At 45.6% G+C, this 19405-nt stretch overlaps 1 long non-coding RNA gene across 1 annotated transcript in view; it reads right to left on the bottom strand.

The window, feature by feature from the left end:
- LOC309363068 overlaps positions 1–19405 on the bottom strand; it is a 37618-nt gene that overhangs the window by 5127 nt on the left and 13086 nt on the right. Inside the window, exon 3 of the long non-coding RNA XR_014165215.1 lies at positions 14831–14979. This is a non-coding gene — a long non-coding RNA (uncharacterized lncRNA). The remainder of the gene's footprint in view (positions 1–14830; positions 14980–19405) is intronic.

The raw sequence follows: 19405 nt of genomic DNA, 5'->3' as shown, positions 1-19405 counted from the left end.
TCGCCCGTTCCACCTTTCCACTGCTCTCAGGGTGCCAGGGCGTGTGGAAACTCCACATAATCCCCACAGCTCTCATTACCTCCTGCATTGCTTTTTGGGTGAAATGAGTTCCCCTATCAGAGTCTATGACTTCTATTATTCCATACCGAGGAAGAATGTGTTCCAGAATGGCTTTGCTAACCACCTGAGCTGTGGCCCTACGGCTAGGGAAGGCCTCAATCCAACCTGTCAAATGATCTTTAAATATCAACAAATACTTCTGCCCCCCCCTTTCTGGCAGTTCGGTAAAATCTACTTGTACTCTCTGGAAGGGCCATACCGCTAGAGGCCGCCCACCCCTTTCAGTTTTCCTTGCCCGGGCTTTGTTAACCTTTTGACATATCAGACACTTCCATGCGATGGCGTGCGCCATCGGCCACATGTCTCTACTCCAATACACTGACTTCACCAAATTCACCATTCCCTCCGTGCCTAAATGACTTCCTTCATGTATTTTCTCCAATATATTTAACATAGTTGATTTTGGAAGGACCATTTGCTTTTCCGGAGTCTCCCAACTTTCTCCTTTTCTTTCCCATCCCTCCTTTTCCATGTATTCTTTCTCCTTTTGAGTGAACACTAAATCTTTTACATCCTGCGGGTCAATCACAGGTACTTGCAGGACACATTGTTTAAATATTTCCTTCCTTGGTTCCCCCTCCGCCGCTTCTCGCGCTCGGAGATCAGCCCATGCATTTCCCTGTTCCTCCGAACTGTGTCCTTTGGTGTGGGCGAGGATGTGCACAATGCCTATCTTCCGAGGTCCCATCAGGGATTCTAGTAGCCGCTCGAGTAAAGCAACGTGTTCAATTTGTTTCCCATCCGCCTTTATGAAGCCCCTTTCTCTCCAGGTCCGACCGAAAGTATGCACCACTCCCCATGCATATCTTGAGTCAGTCCAGATTGTCACATCTAACCCGGTTGCCAATTCCAGGGCTCGGGTTAGCGCCATTACTTCACATTTCTGGGCTGACCACGTGCTAGGGAGGGCCCCACTCTCTATCGTCTCCCCGTCTTCCTTGACCACTGCGTATCCCGACCTTCTTTTTCCTTCCCTCACATGACTAGATCCATCTACGAACCATCTTTCCCCTTCCGTTAGAGGTACCTCGCTTAGATCTTCCCTAACTTTGGCCATTAATTCTATATCCTTAAGGCAATCATGCTCCTCGAGTTCCCATTCTTGCCGCTCCCCTCTTAGGAATTCCGCTGGATTCAAATTTCTATCTGTCCCTATGGTTATATCATTTCCAGTTCTGAGTATCCCTTCATATTGCACTAGGCGCCTGTCCGTCATCCAGGTGGGTGCAGCACCTGTCAGTACTGCGCCTATCTGATGAGGGCTGTGCACTATCAGTGCTCCCCCAAAGGTCAATTTCCTGCTTTCCAATACTAATTCGGCCGCTGCAGCCACCGCTTGAATGCACGCCGGCCATCCTCTAACCACTGGTTCTAAGGTTGCGCTTAGATAAGCTACTGGCTGATATCGCCCCCCTCTTTTCTGAGCCAGGACTCCTACTGCCGTCTGAGCAGCCACTGTCACATACAAGTGGAACGGCTGCTGTAGATTTGGCAGGGCCAGAGCCGGACTAGTTATTAAAGTTTTCTTAATTTCTTCCCACCTGGCCTTATCTTCCTCGTCCCATTGCACCTCCTCTTGTTTTCCTGTCAGTTTCCTATTCAAAAACTGAGTCAACTTTAAATACTGATCTATCCACAATCTGCAATATCCCAATAATCCTAACATTCTTCTTACATCAGTTTTATCTTTAGGTGGTCGTAGTTCCATGATCCCTTTTACTCTATCTGGGTCTAATTGCCTGGTTCCCCCATCTAAAATATGTCCCAGATACTTAACCCTCCGCTCAGTGAATTGCAATTTTTCTCTGGATACCTTAACTCCTAAATCACCTAGCCAATTCAGTAGCCGAATAGAATCACATTTAACTTCCTTCTCTTTTCCCCCAATCAATAGTAGGTCGTCTACATACCGCAGAACCTTGTTGGATCCAGTGGGTTTAAACTCCCTCAATCTTTCCCCCAGTGCCTGTCCAAACAACAGAGGACTCTCTGTATATCCTTGGGGCAAGACCGTCCACCGGTACTGCCTTTTCTGACCGGTCTCCACATCCTCCCACTCGAAGGCAAACAAATCTCGACTGTCTTTGTCCAGAGGGCATGCCCAAAAGGCGTCCTTTAAATCAACTACTGTATACCATCGAGTGGAAGGAGGGATCCGGCTCAATAACGTATAAGGATCTGGCACGGTGGGAAATCGGGGTACCACTATGCTGTTTATATTTCTCAAATCCTGTACCATCCTATATTTGCCATCTTTCTTCTGTACGGCCAATATGGGTGAATTAAAAGGTGACATCGTAGTTTCTATAAGCCCCTGATTTAAAAGGGCGTCGACCACCGGCTGCAAACCTATTCTCCCTGCTCGTTTCATTGGGTATTGTGAGGTCCATAGATGAGTAATGCCAGGCTTCACTGTGATTTTTATTGGGTCCATTTCCATCTTCCCCATAGTTTTCCCATCTACCCACACTTTAGGATTGATTTGTTTCTCTTCTTCCAGCTGGAGTGTATACATTGGAGTTCCTTTTTCCTCATCCATTAATCTATACCCCAATGAAACCATGAGATCCCTACCTAATAAATTTATTCCTGACTCTGGTATGAACAGCAGGGATGCTTTGATTTCCTTTTCCCCCCGAACAATTTTGCTTGGTTCTAATTGGTAGACTTCGGTGGACTTGCCACTTACCCCTATCACTTTGACTGTTTTTAAAGTTTTCCTTACTCCTGGTATATTTACAGAAACAGATGATCGGGCTGCCCCAGAGTCCACCAGAAACACAACGGGTTTCCGAGAGGGACCCACAAACAAATTCACCAGTGGCTCATTCCGGGTCCCAGAGCATGAGCCGGAGCATCCCTAGTCTTCGTAGAGACTATACAATTCGGTCCCCGTGTCCTCATTATCTCGGGGAGGTCCTTGTCTCTGTCTGACAGGCGCATCGGGTATCTGGTCCCGCGGCGTCCTACACTCCCTAGCAAAGTGACCCATCTTCTGGCATCGGTAACATATTATTGTTCCGGTCCTAGGACCAGAGCCCCTGCCCGGTCCATAAGACCCCCTGCCTCTGTAACCTCCATTTCCTCGGAAATTCCCCTTGGTCTGAAATTCTCGGTTCCCATTCTGTTCTCCGATTTTCTTTTTCTCCTCTCCTGCCTTTTGGATAGCCGCTACCATCATCTGGCATTTTTGCTTTTGTTTGACTACCTCACGATTAACAAAAACCTGTTGTGCCGTTCTTACTAACTCTATAGTCGCGGCATCTTGCCAATTCATCTTTTGCAATTTCTTTTGAATATCAGGCCATGCTTTGGTTACAAATTGCATCTTTAACAGGTTATCAAATGCTGGAGAGTCCGGCGTAACTCCGGAATATTTAGTCAAATGTTCTCTAATCCTTTGTATAAAATCGCCTGGTGACTCGTCCCTCATTTGATTAACCTCAAAAGCCTTGGTTAAATTGGTACTTTGAGGCACTGCCCTCTTGATACCCTCCAAAATCATTTCTTTTAAATCTGTAAGCTGGACACGATGGTCTGGGTTATTTATATTCCAATTTGGGTCCCCTATAGGAAATTTGGTCTCCGGCGGAACTGCCGCCGGGGCCCCCTGGTTACCCGCGGGCGCAGCCACTCGCGCCTGTTCCCTTACTTCCCAATATTGCATTGCTGCCCTCCGTATCATTGCCTTTTCTTCTGGAGTGAATAAATGTCCCAATATATACATCAATTCTGTATATGTATATAGGTGTGGTCCCATCCACATTTGTAGGAGGTTTGCTACCTCCTGACTATTCTCATGTAGTTTAGGCAAAGTTTGCTTTAATTCTCTGAGTTCAGAGGGTTTTATAGGGCTGACCACATATACCATTACGGGCTGTCCGGCTGCATTGATTCCGCCAGGGGTTTCCCTCAGGGGATAATTTTGTACTATGCATGGATTTCTCTTTCTCAAGTTAGTACTGCTGTCTGAATCGTCATCCGGCAATGGATATTCTTTGTACGGTAAATTCTCCAAATCTCGTTTACACTGTTCCAATTCTTTTCGTAGCCTTGAATGCCTTAACATCTCATAAAGAGGGGGACTAGACATTACACCGTCGTTGGGCCTCAAAACATTTGGGCCGGATGACGGGGCTGTCTCATATGGGGGTGCGGTCGCCCTGACTGCGGGGGTCGGACTCACACGATTATAGTCCGGAGGCAAATCACTGAGTCCTCCACGACAGCCAGGCTGTGGTGGCGGAGGCAGTGGTTGGGGGAGGTCGGCCAATCCAGGCACTGCCAGGGGTGCACCGGTGGGTGGAGGTATCGCTGTCTCTTCATCAGACTCTATTTTCTTTTCTTTAAGTGGAAATTGTCTCAATGGTGGTGGATCTGGCCCGTAAAAAGTTACATGGGACCATAATTCTATGTATGGTCTTTCTTTATCTTTTTTAGATTTGATCAAATAGAATTTCAACTGCTTGATCCAGTATGGGTTTGTTTCCCCATCTGGATCCCAACGATACCCTTCATCGGGTCCTATGGGGTATTCTGGCCACCTTACTCTACACAGATTAATCATTGTCTCTTTGACTAATCCCCTACTATAGGGTCTTATGTCCTTATCATCCCAAGCCAACAAAACCTGTCCCAAAGGACTATTGGGATCTATGGGGTCCTTGGTCCCATTACTGGGGCCCCTTCTACATGTACTCTGACTCTTTCCCATACTCTATTATGTCTCTTTTTCGTTCACTCACACAATCGCGCGGAATCGCCTGGCCGTTTCCCTCGCGGGAGAACGGAACCGCAAGCTAATCCTCCCGCCGGGGTCCCAGGCCCCCCGGTCCACACTCACGCGTCCGTTTGGAACCTCTCTTTCATACAGAGACCACACACCAACAACACCCAATATTCCCCTTCCCAGGGATATATTACCAAGATACTCACCCCCTTCAGTCTAGTGCCTCCAGGGCGAGGCAGTCCCCGACTGCGGCGGTCCCAGACCACCAGTCTTTCAGAATATCTTAAGTCGGTTCTCCGTCCTTCCAGCTCCCGGAACCTGTCACCGCGGGCCCTGAGCAACAGATCTCTCCGAAAGTCGGAGTGCCGGCTGATCCGTTCCCCAGCCCCCGCCGAGCAGGTCGTCGAGAGCCCCACGTTGGGGGGCGCCAAAAATTGTGAGAAGTTTCTTACGTGGACTTACAATGAGACAAGGAGACACCGAGATAAGGTCTATTACTTCCCTTTTATTATAACGCGTTTGCAAAGGCGGGCTCCTCGTCCCAGGGTGGTACGAAGAGCCCCGAACAATGGACGGGCAAGTGTATTTATCCCTATTGCTGCCGCCCTTCATTCGAAGCTTGGCTTACAATCTATCTAATCATCAAAGACATGGTACTAATACATCATCCATTCTACGATCTCTAAACCTAACCTTATTTAGAGACTCTTTCTACTTCCTTATCTTGTTGACCTGGCTCCCCTGCAGCCGAACCCACCGCTGGAATTTACAACAGCCCAACGCTGGAATTTACGACTGAGTTCGAGGCACACCTTTTTACTCCTTCTCACAGTGTGATGCTTTGAAGCCTCTCTGGATTTTATTTTATTTTTTGTTAATGAGGGGTCAGGAATGGGGCTACAGGGCAGAGCCCTGGGTCTCATCTCTTATGCTACTTTTATGAGCTGCTAGACTAAGAAGTCAGCAAAAATGCAGAGCAGAGCAATCATATCCAGGTACCGCTGGTCCTGGCTGCTGATCTTTCTTATCAGCTTTGTTAAAGGGATAGCTGTACTGCAAATTTAAGCAGGTTTTCCATCAGCTTAACTCTCACAGCTTGCTTCCCCCCCCCCAGAGAATCCTGGGAATTGTAGTTTAGTGCTAATTATCTGAGAGAGTTGCCTTCAAAGAATCACGACTCCCAAGATTCTAGGGGGAAAGGGAAGTTGCTATTAAATACAATCCCTGTGTCGATTTAAGACTACAAAATCCATTATGAACTGCAATGGCGGATGGAAACATGCATTAAAATATGTATAGTGTTATAAAAGATGCTGTTCTTATTTCCTACTTGGAAATGCTCTCTTTTGAAAGTGGACGGAATAGAATACCTGTTCTCTGGCTATGATTAGTTAAAGGTAAAGGGTAAAGGGACCCCTGACCATTAGGTCCAGTCGTGGCTGACTCTGGGGTTGCGCGCTCATCTCGTTTTATTGGCTGAGGGAGCCAGCATACAGCTTCCAGGTCATGTGGCCAGCATGACTAAGCCGCTTCTGGCGAACCAGAGCAGCGCATGGAAATGCCGTTTACCTTCCCACCGGAGTGGTACCTATTTATCTACTTGCACTTTGACGTGCTTTCAAACTGCTAGGTTGGCAGGAGCAGGGACCGAGCAAAGGGAGCTCACCCCGTTGTGGGGATTCGAACTGCCAACCTTCTGATCGGCAAGTCTTAGGCTCTGTGGTTTAACCCACAGCGCCACCCATGTTTAATAACTAAGAAAGGTCTAGCGCAGAGGTTTTCAACCTTTTGGAGTCCCTGGCTCCCTTGACCAACTACATTCTTTCTGCGGCACCCCTGTGGGGCTCAGGAGTCCAGTTATGTCAGCCCTTGCCTGCAGAGCCGGCAGCCCCTTGTGGAGCGTTCTCTCAGCCTTCTCTCCTCTCCTCTCTCATTGGGAGTTCTCAGGGCAGCCACAGCTGCCACCCCGGTCCCCTGCCCCAAAGAGAGGTGCCTCCTCACACCGCCTCACAGGGGCTTGGGAAGCACCCCCTAGCCATCCCCAGAGACACCATTCACCCAGGGAGCTTGTCGCCAGGGCTGCTGCAACAAACCGCTGTGCAAGCCTTTGGGAGGCAGAGGCGCAAGAGGGCATCAGAGGAGGGAGGGAAGGAAAGAGGGACAGAGGCCAGTGTTGCCAGTGTTGCCCGTGGAACCCCTGACTATCATTCAAGGCACCCCAGGGTGCCCATTGGTTAAAAACCACTGGTCTATCTAATACAGCATGGTTTGGGTGTGTTCAGGGTTACATGCAAACCTGGACCTCAAATCCTTTTGCCTGAGAACACCTGCAGGCACTTATTGGCATGTTTTAACCAGTTATAAAGAGGGAGGAAGGCTTGTGCAGAATGCCATTCCCTCCTCACCCAAAGAAACCCTAGCTATAACCGCTGTTTCCAGCAACCCAATTTTACCCCTTTCTATTTTGCAAAGCGCCTTGGAATCTGCTTTGGCTTATTTAAATGTTAAATCAATATATTCACCTAAGTTAAACGATTCTACCCTTCCCTCCCCTCTGCAATAACCTGTGATTTTTGCTAAACCAAGAAGAAGGGATTTAATTTGAGTCAGGACTCAACAGGATGTATAGCACCAGAACCTGTATAGCATGCCATGGCTTTGTCGTCGAACAGGAGCCAGAGCCTGACTGTCTTTCCCGGCCGTCCTCCAAAAACAGCCTGCGTGTATTCTTAGTAACAAAACATGAATAGCTCTTTACAAAGCTTAATCTGCCTTTAAGGGAGAAGTAGTCATATCTGGATCCACCCATTGGCAGCAGCTATATGTACGCGCGCGCACACACACACACACACACACACACACACGTATTCGGTAAAGTTTAGCACATTGAACATCTGCAGTCTTTAGTGGACCTTTGATTTGATTGTGGCACAGCTGTTATGTTCTTAAGAACAGAGCAGGTACACACCCAAATTGCTCCCAGCATAAATGAGTCTGAATATATTTTGCGCTTGAGCATGCCAAAGGATGAGGCAAATATATACCAGGGGACCTGCAACAAGAAGTTGCAGCGTGAGGTTCTGCTTTTCAGGATTCCAGCCACTTCGATTCCACCCATAGGCACAAACTCCTAGGAGCTAAGGTCCCTTAGACCTCCCAATAAAATATTTGAGGGGGCTAGGCCCCTCTAAAATTGATAGCCATTGCCATTAAAATTGTGTGCATGTGCCACATCATGTGATCGATTATGTGGGGCAAACCTTAAAGGTAAAGGGACCCCTGACCATTAGGTCCAGTCGCGACCGACTCTGGGGTTGCGGCGCTCATCTCGCTTTATTGGCCAAGGGAGCTGGTGTACAGCTTCCGGGTCATGTGGCCAGCATGACTAAGCCGCTTCTGGAGAAACCAGAGCAGCACACGGAAATGCCATTTATCTTCCCACCGGAGCGGTACCTATTTAAATACTTGCACTTTGACGTGCTTTCGAACTGCTGGGTTGGCAAGAGCAGGGATCGAGCAACGGGAGCTCACCCCGTCCCGGGGATTCGAACCACCGACCTTCTGATCGGCAAGTCCTAGGCTCTGTGGTTTAACCCACAGCACCACCCACGTCCCGGGGCAAAGCTGAACCCCTCCATATTTTATTAAAGTTGGCACCCCTGATTCCACCTCCCCTTGATTCCACTCTTCTCTATTGCCCGTGCTTCCCCATATTTTGTGCTATTTCCAAAAGGACCAAAACAGTCTCTCTCTCTCTCTCTCTCTCTCTCTCTCTCTCTCTCTCTCTCTCCGCCCCCTCTCTCGTGCCCTGGCAATTTAAATACAGTGATACCCCGGGTTGCATACGCTTCAGTTTACAGACTCCGCTAACCCAGAAATAGTGCTTCAGGTTAAGAACTTTGCTTCAGGATGAGAACAGAAATCATGCTCCAGCGGTGCGGCGGCAGCAGGAGGCCCCATTAGCTAAAGTGGTGCTTCAGGTTAAGAACAGTTTCAGGTTAAGTACGGACATCCGGAACGAATTAAGTACTTAACCTGAGGTACCACTGTACTGACATTCTGAGCGCACCTGAACTAGAGTATACGCTTGAACTGGTGGCAGGGCACATATTTTGGGGTGCAATTCAATCACATACAGGCAAATTCCTGTTGCACAATTAAAGTGGATTTGGAACTCTAGCAGAGCGACCCTTTTTCACCCAAAGATTGCGAGAAGGGAAGTGACAGGAAAATGGAAAGTTTTAGGATAACACTTGCTCTGCTGCGATGTAGCCTCTAATCTCCCAGAAAAAAGTTTAGAATCGATGCTAACTAAACTGGTTTTCTGGAACCATCCTGACTTTGGAGTAATCCCCATTGATCACAGCAGGACTTAGTGTTTAGTAAACATGCTCAGGATCATAGAATCATAGAATCGGATCGCAGTCTATGTCACGTAGAGGAGGAAATGACCATGTATTTGAATGGTAATCCCACCTGAATGCAGTTCTTTGCTTTTACTCTTCCCATTCCTCAAGCAAAAAACCCCCATTTATCCTCCATAACGATGTGTAATGGGGTTTCTGCTGCAGAAACAGCCAGGGCAGAATTAAGTGACAGATAGATCGATAGTTTATTACGGCCATAGGCCTATATTCAATAAATCATACAGCAAAACAGGTATAACAAAATAAAATTAATAAATTAAAATACGTTTAAATCAAATACATCTCAAACCGTAAGTTTCTAAATTCCATTAAAATAAGAACAATATAGCACTTAAAATATCAAATTATCAGTATAAATCAATATTATTTAGGCAAAATCAATAATCATAGAGTAATCCATTTTCCCTCTTATAAGCTAATACTGTTATCAGAAATCTGGCAACAGAAAGGGACCTACTCGGATCAGAATCTTGCAGTAAATGTATTAGCTGTGTTTCCAAGGAGTCACCCGAGATTTCCAATAATAAAAGGGAAAAAAATCTGATCCGAGAAACTGAATGTAGTGAACAACAGAATAGAATTAAGAGACATTCAACACGTTGAAAAATAGGGTTTGCTAAAGAGACGAAAAGCAAAGCTTGATTGGGAAACACAGCACAACATGTGTTCTGTAGCTCCGCTTTTAGGACAGCAATAAAGACAAATGCAAAGTTATGGGATGGGAAGGCTAAATGCGGCATAATAGCTCCATTTATTTTCCTTTCACCCTGTACACATTAAATGTTGGCACCTAGAGCTGACAGCTAAACAAACTGTGCTCTCTTTTAGAGAAGACTCGGAACAGCATTGCACGTTGTCAGCTTTGCGGGCCAAAAAATAACAAACACAGATGTACGAGACAGGGAGAGAAGAGGTGGGTGGGGGGACGGCCTCTGAAATCGAGAATGAGAGAAAGAGAGAGTCGGGGGGCTGGGTGTGTAGTGCTGAAATATGGGCATTCCACCGGTTGCTGTAAGGCAGTGGTGGTCATCGATATACACAAGGAAAAGCCAGCAAATACATTTCAAGGGCTTGTTCACAAACTCCAGCCTGAGAGGTTACTGTCGTAACCTTTGTCTGCACTGACAAAACAATCAAACTAGGAGTCGGGTTCCAGGGTCTCAGAAGTTGCGTTGGGACCCTGTGGTGTGGGTGCCGAGCACCCACAACATTTTTGTGTGTGTGGGTGCTTGGTATCTATCTATATCTATCTATCTATCTATCTATATCTATCTATCTATCTATCTATCTATCTATCTATCTATCTATCTATCATCTATCTATCTATCATCTATCTATCTATCATCTATCTATAGCTATCTATCTATCATCTATCTATCATCTATCTATCTATCTATCTATCTATCTATCTATCTATCTATCTATCATCATCATCATCATCATCTATCTATCTATCTATATCTATCTATAGCTATCTATCATCTATCTATCATCTATCTATCTATCTTTCTTTCTTTCTATCTATCTATCTATCTATCTATCTATCTATCTATCTATCTATCATCTATCTATCATCTATCATCTATCTATCTATCTATCTATCATCTATCATCTATCTATCTATCTATCTATCTATCATCTATCTATCTATCATCTATCATCTATCTATCTATCTATCTATCTATCTATCATCTATCTATCATCTATCTATCTATCTATCTATCTATCTATCTATCTATCTATCTATCTATCATCTATCTATCATCTATCTATCTATCTATCTATCTATCTATCATCTATCTATCTATCTATCTATCTATCTATCTATCTATCTATCTATCTACTGTATCTATCTATCTAATCTATCTATCTATCTACTGTATCTATCTATCTTATCTATCTATCTATCTATCTATCTATCTATCTATCTATCATCTATCATCTATCTATCATCTATCGTAAAAGTAAAGGGACTCCTGACTATTAGGTCCAGTCGTAGCCGACTCTGGGGTTGCGGCGCTCATCTCGCTTTATTGGCTGAGGGAGCCGGCATACAGCTTCCGGGTCATGTGGCCAGCATGACTAAGCCACTTCTGGTGAACCAGAGCAGCACACGGAAACGCCGTTTACCTTCCCACCAGAGCGGTACCTATTTATCTACTTGCAGTTTGATGTGGTTTCGAACTGCTAGGTTGGTAGGAGCAGGGACCGAGCAATGGGCGCTCACCCCGATGCGGGGATTCGAACCGCCAAACTTCTGATCAGCAAGTCCTAGGCTCTGTGGTTTAACCCACAGTGCCACCTGCGTCTCTCTATCTATCTATCTATCTATCTATCTATCTATCTATCTATCTATCTATCATCTATCTATCTATCATCTATCTATCTATCTATCTATCTATCTATCTATCTATCTATCTATCTATCTATCTATCATCTATCTATCTATCATCTATCTATCTATCATCTATCTATCTATCATCTATCTATCTATCTATCTATCTATCTATCTATCTATCTATCTATCATCATCATCATCATCATCATCTTATCTATCATCTATCTATCTATCTATCTATCTATCTATCTATCTATCTATCATCTATCATCTATCTATCTACCTACCTAGAAAAAGAGGTGCCAGAACTCACCATGAACGCCTCCTTTGTTCTTGTATAATGGCAATGTTCCCCACCTGAGAAGTGTCGGAACTGAGTTCCAGTGACTTCCTGCTGAAAAAAAGCCATAGTGCTTGGCCACCCAGAGCCCCCGATGGTTCGAGCCCCTGCCAACTACATCTGAACCATTAAGGAAATGAAAGCCACCTATAGACTATTGACCAGAAATTTGCCAAGTAATGGAATGGTCAGCCAGAGGCCTGAGCTACCTATACCACCTTGAAGTCTGGATAAAACATGCGCTAAACCTTTGTTGTTGCGCAAATATAGTTGCAAGAGAAATGTAAAGTAAGCCATAGTGAGCTTGTAGGAAAGTCTGGAATAGAACTTAGCTTTTCTGGCTCCCAGGAGCCATCTCCATATGTTCTTAATCAGAAATTATTTCAGTACAAAAGCACTAGTTAAAAATTATGCGAGGTTTCAAATAGAGCTAAGAAAAATGATGTTAATTAGGAAATCATTGTGGCACAGTTATTTATCCCCAAGTATAAATGCAATTAAAATTTTAATCCCCGCCCTGCTATATTTGCAACACATAACAAATCGCAAGTTGTCCCTTTTTATAATTTACCACCCAGAAGATTCTAAATATTTTACTTAGACCATGCTGAGTCGGAGGTTTCATTTATTTTTTAAATGTATCCTGCCTCTTTCTGGGGGAAAAAGAAAGAGGGAGGCAGAAAGGAAGGGTTATCTTAACTTCTGAATATATGTCATCTGGCCCTGATCCTACCTATGTTTACTCAGAAGAGTGGGCAGTAGCCAGTGGAGTCATTCTGCAAGGAGTTAGACTTCAGACCAGCCCTCTGCTAGGAAACCAGACAGCTTCTTAACATGGTGATGTCAGACCTTGATGGAAGGTTTAGGTTACAGGCTCTGCTGAGCTCACAACTTTTGCCTGGATAATTCCCACATCAGGGATGGTGTTTACTTGCTGAGACCCCAGCTTCTTAGAAGGAAGTTAGCAGCCAATTCACTGCTGGAAGGTGGGTGGTGACTTGCAGCGGGGCGGGAGATAGTTTAATTGGAGACAACATGTCTCTCATATGTCACTGGACTTTTTAAGACATATGAGGCTGAGGCCAAAAGCAGCAGAAGAGATCCTATGTATTCTGCTAGAGTGCAGAGCAAGTGTTTCACATGTTCTTGGGAATCTTAGGAATAATAATTAGCAGCATTTCTCCCATGCCCACTCAGGCATTGAAGATATTCTCCATGCCAGCTGTTTTCCTGGGGACCTGTCTCTTGACATAATGGGAACAGCTGGTGAAGTCAGAAGCTTATCCACAGAGAACTTCCCAACTAGGGCTCCCCTTCCAGGTTGCATGCTGGGAAAGTCAGCGGTGTTCCATGATGGGAGGGGGGGGACTAATTTCCTAGCAATGCTCCTCATAATACCAATACATAAACAACAAGGAGCAAGGTGCATTCTCTTCCCATTAGAAGATAAAGTTGTACAGTGGTACCTCAGGTTACATATGATTCAGGTTACATACGCTTCAGGTTACAGACTCCACTAACCCAGAAATAGTGCTTCAGGTTAAGAACTTTGCTTCAGGATGAGAACAGAAATTGTGCTCCAGCGGCGCGGCGGCAGCAAGAGGCCCCATTAGCTAAAGGGTGCTTCAGGTTAAGAACAGTTTCAGGTTAAGAACGGACCTCTGGAACGAATTAAGTACTTAACCCGAGGTACCACTGTATGTGGATGCTTCCAGATGAATGTTTGTTATGGAATCAGTGCTACTCATACACACGAGTTTTTCACACCCATCATCAAAATGCCAGCCCACTACTGTGCTATAAGATCCACTATCCTGTAACATTACATATGGTATGTACAGTAGTTTAAGGTTTTTTTTAATATTGTTTTTGCTGAAAAATGTGTGAGTTTACGATATTGTATTTATTTGCATTACCTAGAGCCTGTACTACTGATGAAGCCTAGGATGGCGAAACAAGGCTAATATTCCGGAAATCCTTGTCTTAGACTCTGTGAAAAGATTCTGTGGAACTTTAACAACCCTTCATGTGGATTATTGGACTCTATGAACAGACAGGTGGAATAGATACTTCTACATGTATGGACCTTATGCATGAACTGACTAGAAAATGAACTGATCCACTGGGTCTTCTGCTTTTTTCGTTGAACTTTATGAGACTTCCATTGAAATCTACAATCTGATACAATGAATAGTATACCTTATTTATTCAGAAGTACAGCTGGTTACGTCTTGTGTATTTATTATGTTTCACGTAATCATAGGTTTGTTGTTGTTTTGCTGATGTGCCTGAACGGCATGGAGCATGCAGTGGCAAGGAATGACATTTCAGGTACAGCACGCATGCTTTGGGAGATGCACGCTTATGACTCCTGCCTGAATGCTCTCTGGCAGTGAAAGCAGCTTTCCAATGGAGCTGTAACAAAACTGATTCTGTGAGGATGCTTTTGGATTTTTTATTTTTTAATAAACAGTATCCTCCCCTGTAGTCCACATGCATGGAGAGATGGTTGCTTGTCGGGAGATGTGGGCATTTTGCACTCGCTAGTTTTGTTTTTGCAGTTGTCTGCTGTTCACAGAGCCTCCCCGCACCCCTCTGTACGGTCACATTGTCTGATCGTGCGCAGACAACTGTCTAGACTCCGCAAGGGGGAAAAATATTAATGCATCTGCTACACCGTAGTGAGTCTCACAGGAGGACACAGAGCGCACGCAGAGATGCATGAAGGCACGGCGTGGAAAAGATGTGCGAAACCCAACAGCTGCGGAGGAAACATGCCGGTGGCCAGGCAAAAGAATAACAGTGCAGCTAGTTAATAATCAGGCCTTGACTTATCCATTAGTTTTTCTAAGCCGCATTTTTTAGTCAAAGCTTACCTCAGGTATTCCATTTCTGATGATTCACTGTTGGCAAAGAGTCAACAGTGGCAGGGGGTTTTCCCAACGGAGAACCGCTGGGATGTCAAGAGTATCCTATAACATCGGTCCTTTTTCTGTGGTGTTCTGTGGAGGAGCAATGTTTTGTGCTGTGTTGGGAAAAAAGTAGAAAAACTAAGCTGGAATCTGATACAAGGGCATTGTTACAGGGGCCTAAGCTCTCAGTCTTTGGCACCAGGTCTGCTGCAATTTCCCCTTCCTTCCTTCCTTCCTTCCTTCCTTCCTTCCTTCCTTCCTTCCTTCCTTCCTTCCTTCCTTCCTTCCTTCCTTCCTTCCTTCCTTCCTTCCTTCCTTTTTCCCTAGCATAGGAAGCTACACTGCAAAGTGCAGTCCTGAGCAGACATTCACCATATTTCATACAAATTGTTTCACAGCCTGCATAACAACACCTCACAGTGCTCTCGCTGTGGTGACACGCAGGCCACAACCAATTTGGCACCAATCTGGGCATGCGCAGAGTAAGACCTGTATGTGGGGCAAATTTCATTAGCTTAGCGGGTAGCGCTGTGGTCTAAACCATTGAGCGTCTTGGGCTTGCCAATCAGAAGGTCGGCGGTTCGTATCCCTGCGACGGGGTGAGCTCCCGTTGCTCTGTCCCAGCTCCTGCCAACCTAGCAGTTCAAAAGCATACCAGTGCAAGTAGATGAATGCATACTGCTGTGGCGGGAAAGTAAAGGGCATTTCCGTGCACTCTGGTTTCTGTCACAGTGTTCCGTTGCGCCAGAAGCGGTTTAGTCATGCTGGTCGCATGACCTGGAAAGCTGTCTGTGGACAAACACCGGCTCCCTTGGCCTTAAAGCAAGATGAGCGCCGCAAGCCCATACAGTGGAACCTTGAGTTGCGGACGTAATCCATCGCAGAGGCATATCCAGAACTCAAAGCGTTCACATCCAGAAGCAATGCGTCTGCACACGTGTGCAGCGTGATTTAGTGCTTCTGTGCATGTGTGAGTGGCGAAACCTGGAAGTAACATTAAGTACTTCCGGGTTGTCGTGGGATGCAACTTGAAAGATGTAACCTGAAGCGGACGCAACATGAGGTATGGCTGTAATGGTTATAGGGGTTGCTCGTGCGTAAGTTGTCGCCACTCCTGGCCAGGTTACCTGGTTGAACCCTTTCTGTCTGGACAGCCCTTCACTTCGTGGCTGTCTCAGTCACTGGCAGAATCCGTCAGTGGGCGTTTCTTGAACTTCTTCCAGCAAAGAAGTTCTTTGACGCCAAGTCTCCTCCTACTCTCCCTGCGCGGAAGTCTTCTGCGCAGGGAGGGTGTGGGCAGCGGAGCACCCGTGCTCTCTCTGCTGGTCTCCAGTGAAGAGTTCTGGAGCCTCCTCTCCGATTCCCCCATCTGCCCCCCTTCTCCACTGGTGTTACGCTGATTTCCTTCCCCAGCAGATGGGCTGCCTCTCTGCCTGCTGGAACCCTCTCCGGCATCCCTCTGGAGCCTTGCCTCCACCTCTGGCTCCGATGGCAGTTCCCTGACAATGACTGTAGTCGCCTTTGACTGGACTTAACCACCCAGGGGTCCTTTTACCTTAAATGACTATTAAACCAGTTTTCACTTCTACCAATTTTCTAGTACATAAACAGCACATGTTTTTCCTCTCTCTCTCTCTCTCTCTCTCTCTCTCTCTCTCTCTCTCTCTCTCTCTCTCTCTCTCTCTCTCTCTCTCTCTCTCCTCCAGGTGAAAGAAGCCTCCCACACCATCTAGAAAATGCTTTGGTCACCAATACTCTAAAATAAACCCCAAATGTATCCAAACTGTTGCAGTGGGATTAGTCAGATGACCTTCTTAAAACTCCTGACAAGCTCTGTATACTCTTAATCCATGCAGATAAACAGTTCTGGCACCGATTAGATAGCAGTGCCGCTTCCACGAAGAAACGCCCCCCGATCTGGTTTGCCTGTTGGCTTTAGGCCTTGATGAGTCAGCAAGAAAGAACACAGCTCCTCTTTATGAACATGTATTCCCACCCCTTCTGTTTTTGCATGCATTGACCTTCTGCACCTTTGGAGTCACAAGATTTATTGCACACTCACATTGCAGCGTTTGGGCGTGTCTGTTTTCTGGCATCCTTCATTCCTTTCGCATAGGGGGAGTCTGGATTTCTGTGACCAGAGAATCTGAATTTTTGGTTTATTTGTACCGTATGAAGTGTTTTTATTTAGTAAAATAAAACAAGGTTTTAAAAAAACCTGATTTTTCATTTTTATTGAACTACTCAAACACTGGATGTGACCTTGCTTGGGGGCTGCATATGAGTTGTGAGCCGTGAAGTGGCCACTTGGGTATAAAGCCTTTAAGAGTGTTTCTAGCATGATGGTCTAGGGACGCGGGTGGCGCTGTGGGTTAAACCACTGAGCCTAGGACTTGCCTATCAGAAGGTCGGCGGTTCGAATCCCCGCAGTGGGGTGAGCTCCCGTCTTTGGGTCCCTGCTCCTGCCAACCTAGCAGTTCGAAAGCACATCAAAGTGCAAGTAGATAAATAGGTACCGCTCCGGCGGGAAGGTAAACAGCGTTCCGTGCACTGGTTCGCTAGAAGCAGCTTAGTCATGCTGGCCACATGACCCAGAAGCTGTCTGAGGACAAACGCTGGCTCCCTCAGCCAATAAAGCGAAATGAGTGCCACAACCCCAGAGTCGGTCACGACTGGACCTAATGGTCAGGGATACCTTTACCTTTACTTTAGCATGATGGTGGAAAGTGGAAAGTGGGAAATGGGGACTGCTGAAAGTAGAAGCTGGGATTGGGGTACACCAGGTCGCCATGTGCCCCACCTTATAGAGGACAATCCTTTGTTTGAAGATCTGTCCAGTCCAAGTCCAGATTTTACCTTTAATCTGGATGGTGCTGGTATAGCTCAGTTGGTAGAGCATGAGATCTCAGAGTTGTGGGCTCAAGAAGAAGAAGAGTTTGGATTTGATATCCCACTTCATCACTACCCGAAGGAGTCTCAAAGCGGCTCACATTCTCCTTTCCCTTCCTCCCCCACAACAAACACTCTGTGAGGTGAGTGGGGCTGAGAGACTTCAGAGAAGTGTGACTGGCCCAAGGTCACCCAGCAGCTGCATGTGGAGGAGCGGGGAATCGAACCCAGTTCACCAGATTACGAGACTACTGCTCTTAACCACTACACCACACTGGCCCCACCTTGGGCAAAAGATTCCTGCATTGCAGGGGGTTGGACTAGATGACCCTCGTGGTCCCTCCCAGTTCTATGATTCCTTCAAGCCAGACCAGGAAGGGTCTTGAAGTTGCCCATTGACGGTTAGCACATGAATGAACAGCAGACTGAATGGGTGCACAAGTCATCTAGTCAAAGTCTTTCAGTTAAGCTGAGATGTGCAATATTTCCACTGCAATGATAGATAGCAAGGTTATTTCTACCTTTGCAGTTGTACATGAAAATTAGCATACAGTCATACCTTGTGTTGCGTCTGCTTCATGTTGCGTCTTTTCGCGTTACATCCTGCGGCAACCTGGAACGGGTTACTTCCAGGTTTCACCGCTCGCGCATGCGCAAAGCGCTAAATCGCGCCATGCACCTGCGCAGACGCAGCGCTTCGAGTTGCGGGCATTTCACGTTATGGACAGGCGTCTGGAACAGGGTCCCATCTGTAACAGGAGGTACCACTGTAAGCAGATTTCATGTAAATCATGGTCCTCCTTTTGGGAGATACATTAAGTGGCTACTGTAGGGAAGTGCAGGATAGTACTGTTTGGTCATGGCAGCAGTAGTGTGAGAATGCAGAGATGGATCTTCAACCAAGGAACAATTTCAAATTTCATTGGTAATTTCCATTAGCAAGCTGTTAAACAGCAATATATTTGACTTGATCTCCATCCTCTGGTTCTCTCCTGCATCTCTCTTCCCCCTGTCCTCTCCTCACCTGGGCTACTTGGCTGCCCACTGGCTCAGCAGCTCATCACACAGTAGCTCACAGTGCCAACTGTCTGTGGCCAAGCGAACTGCAGCGTGGCGACATCCTTATGATTTTTTTATATATATTAGAGAGACATTGGCAAGGAAGTGTTGCTATTCTTACAGGTATGCCAATGTTATTTAAAAAAATTCCTTATTGTTTGCTTCTCTCCTTTTATTTCCATCTCTACTGGAAAAAAGAGAAAAGATTACGCTGTTTTTCCATTTGACACATCTTCCCTTCTCCCCTGCCCTTCTCTTTGGTTTCTATTCCTTTGTTCTTTTAAATAAAAGATTAAAAATTAACCCCAGTAGTCTTTAGAGCTGAATATGGAATATTGTATGATTATACCCATTTTTTTTATTGATACAGCAAGAAAAAAGAAAAAACACAAATACCAAATTACACATAATTTTCTTAACAAACAAACATATATTGGTCTTAACACTAAAGACCCAACCTCCCGTCTATTCCATATTTCAATTTCATATTACTTATTGCCAATACACACTTTTATAATAATTAAACTTTTTCTTAATATATCTAATTTCTTATATCTACCTTACAACTATTACTGAAGTTCCTCGAATGCT

Source organism: Podarcis melisellensis (genome assembly GCF_964234715.1).
Source record: "Podarcis melisellensis genome assembly, chromosome: 2".
NCBI lineage: Eukaryota > Metazoa > Chordata > Lepidosauria > Squamata > Lacertidae > Podarcis > Podarcis melisellensis.
The sequence above is the reverse complement of the archived record's forward strand: the minus strand, read 5'-3'. Positions and strand labels throughout refer to the sequence as shown.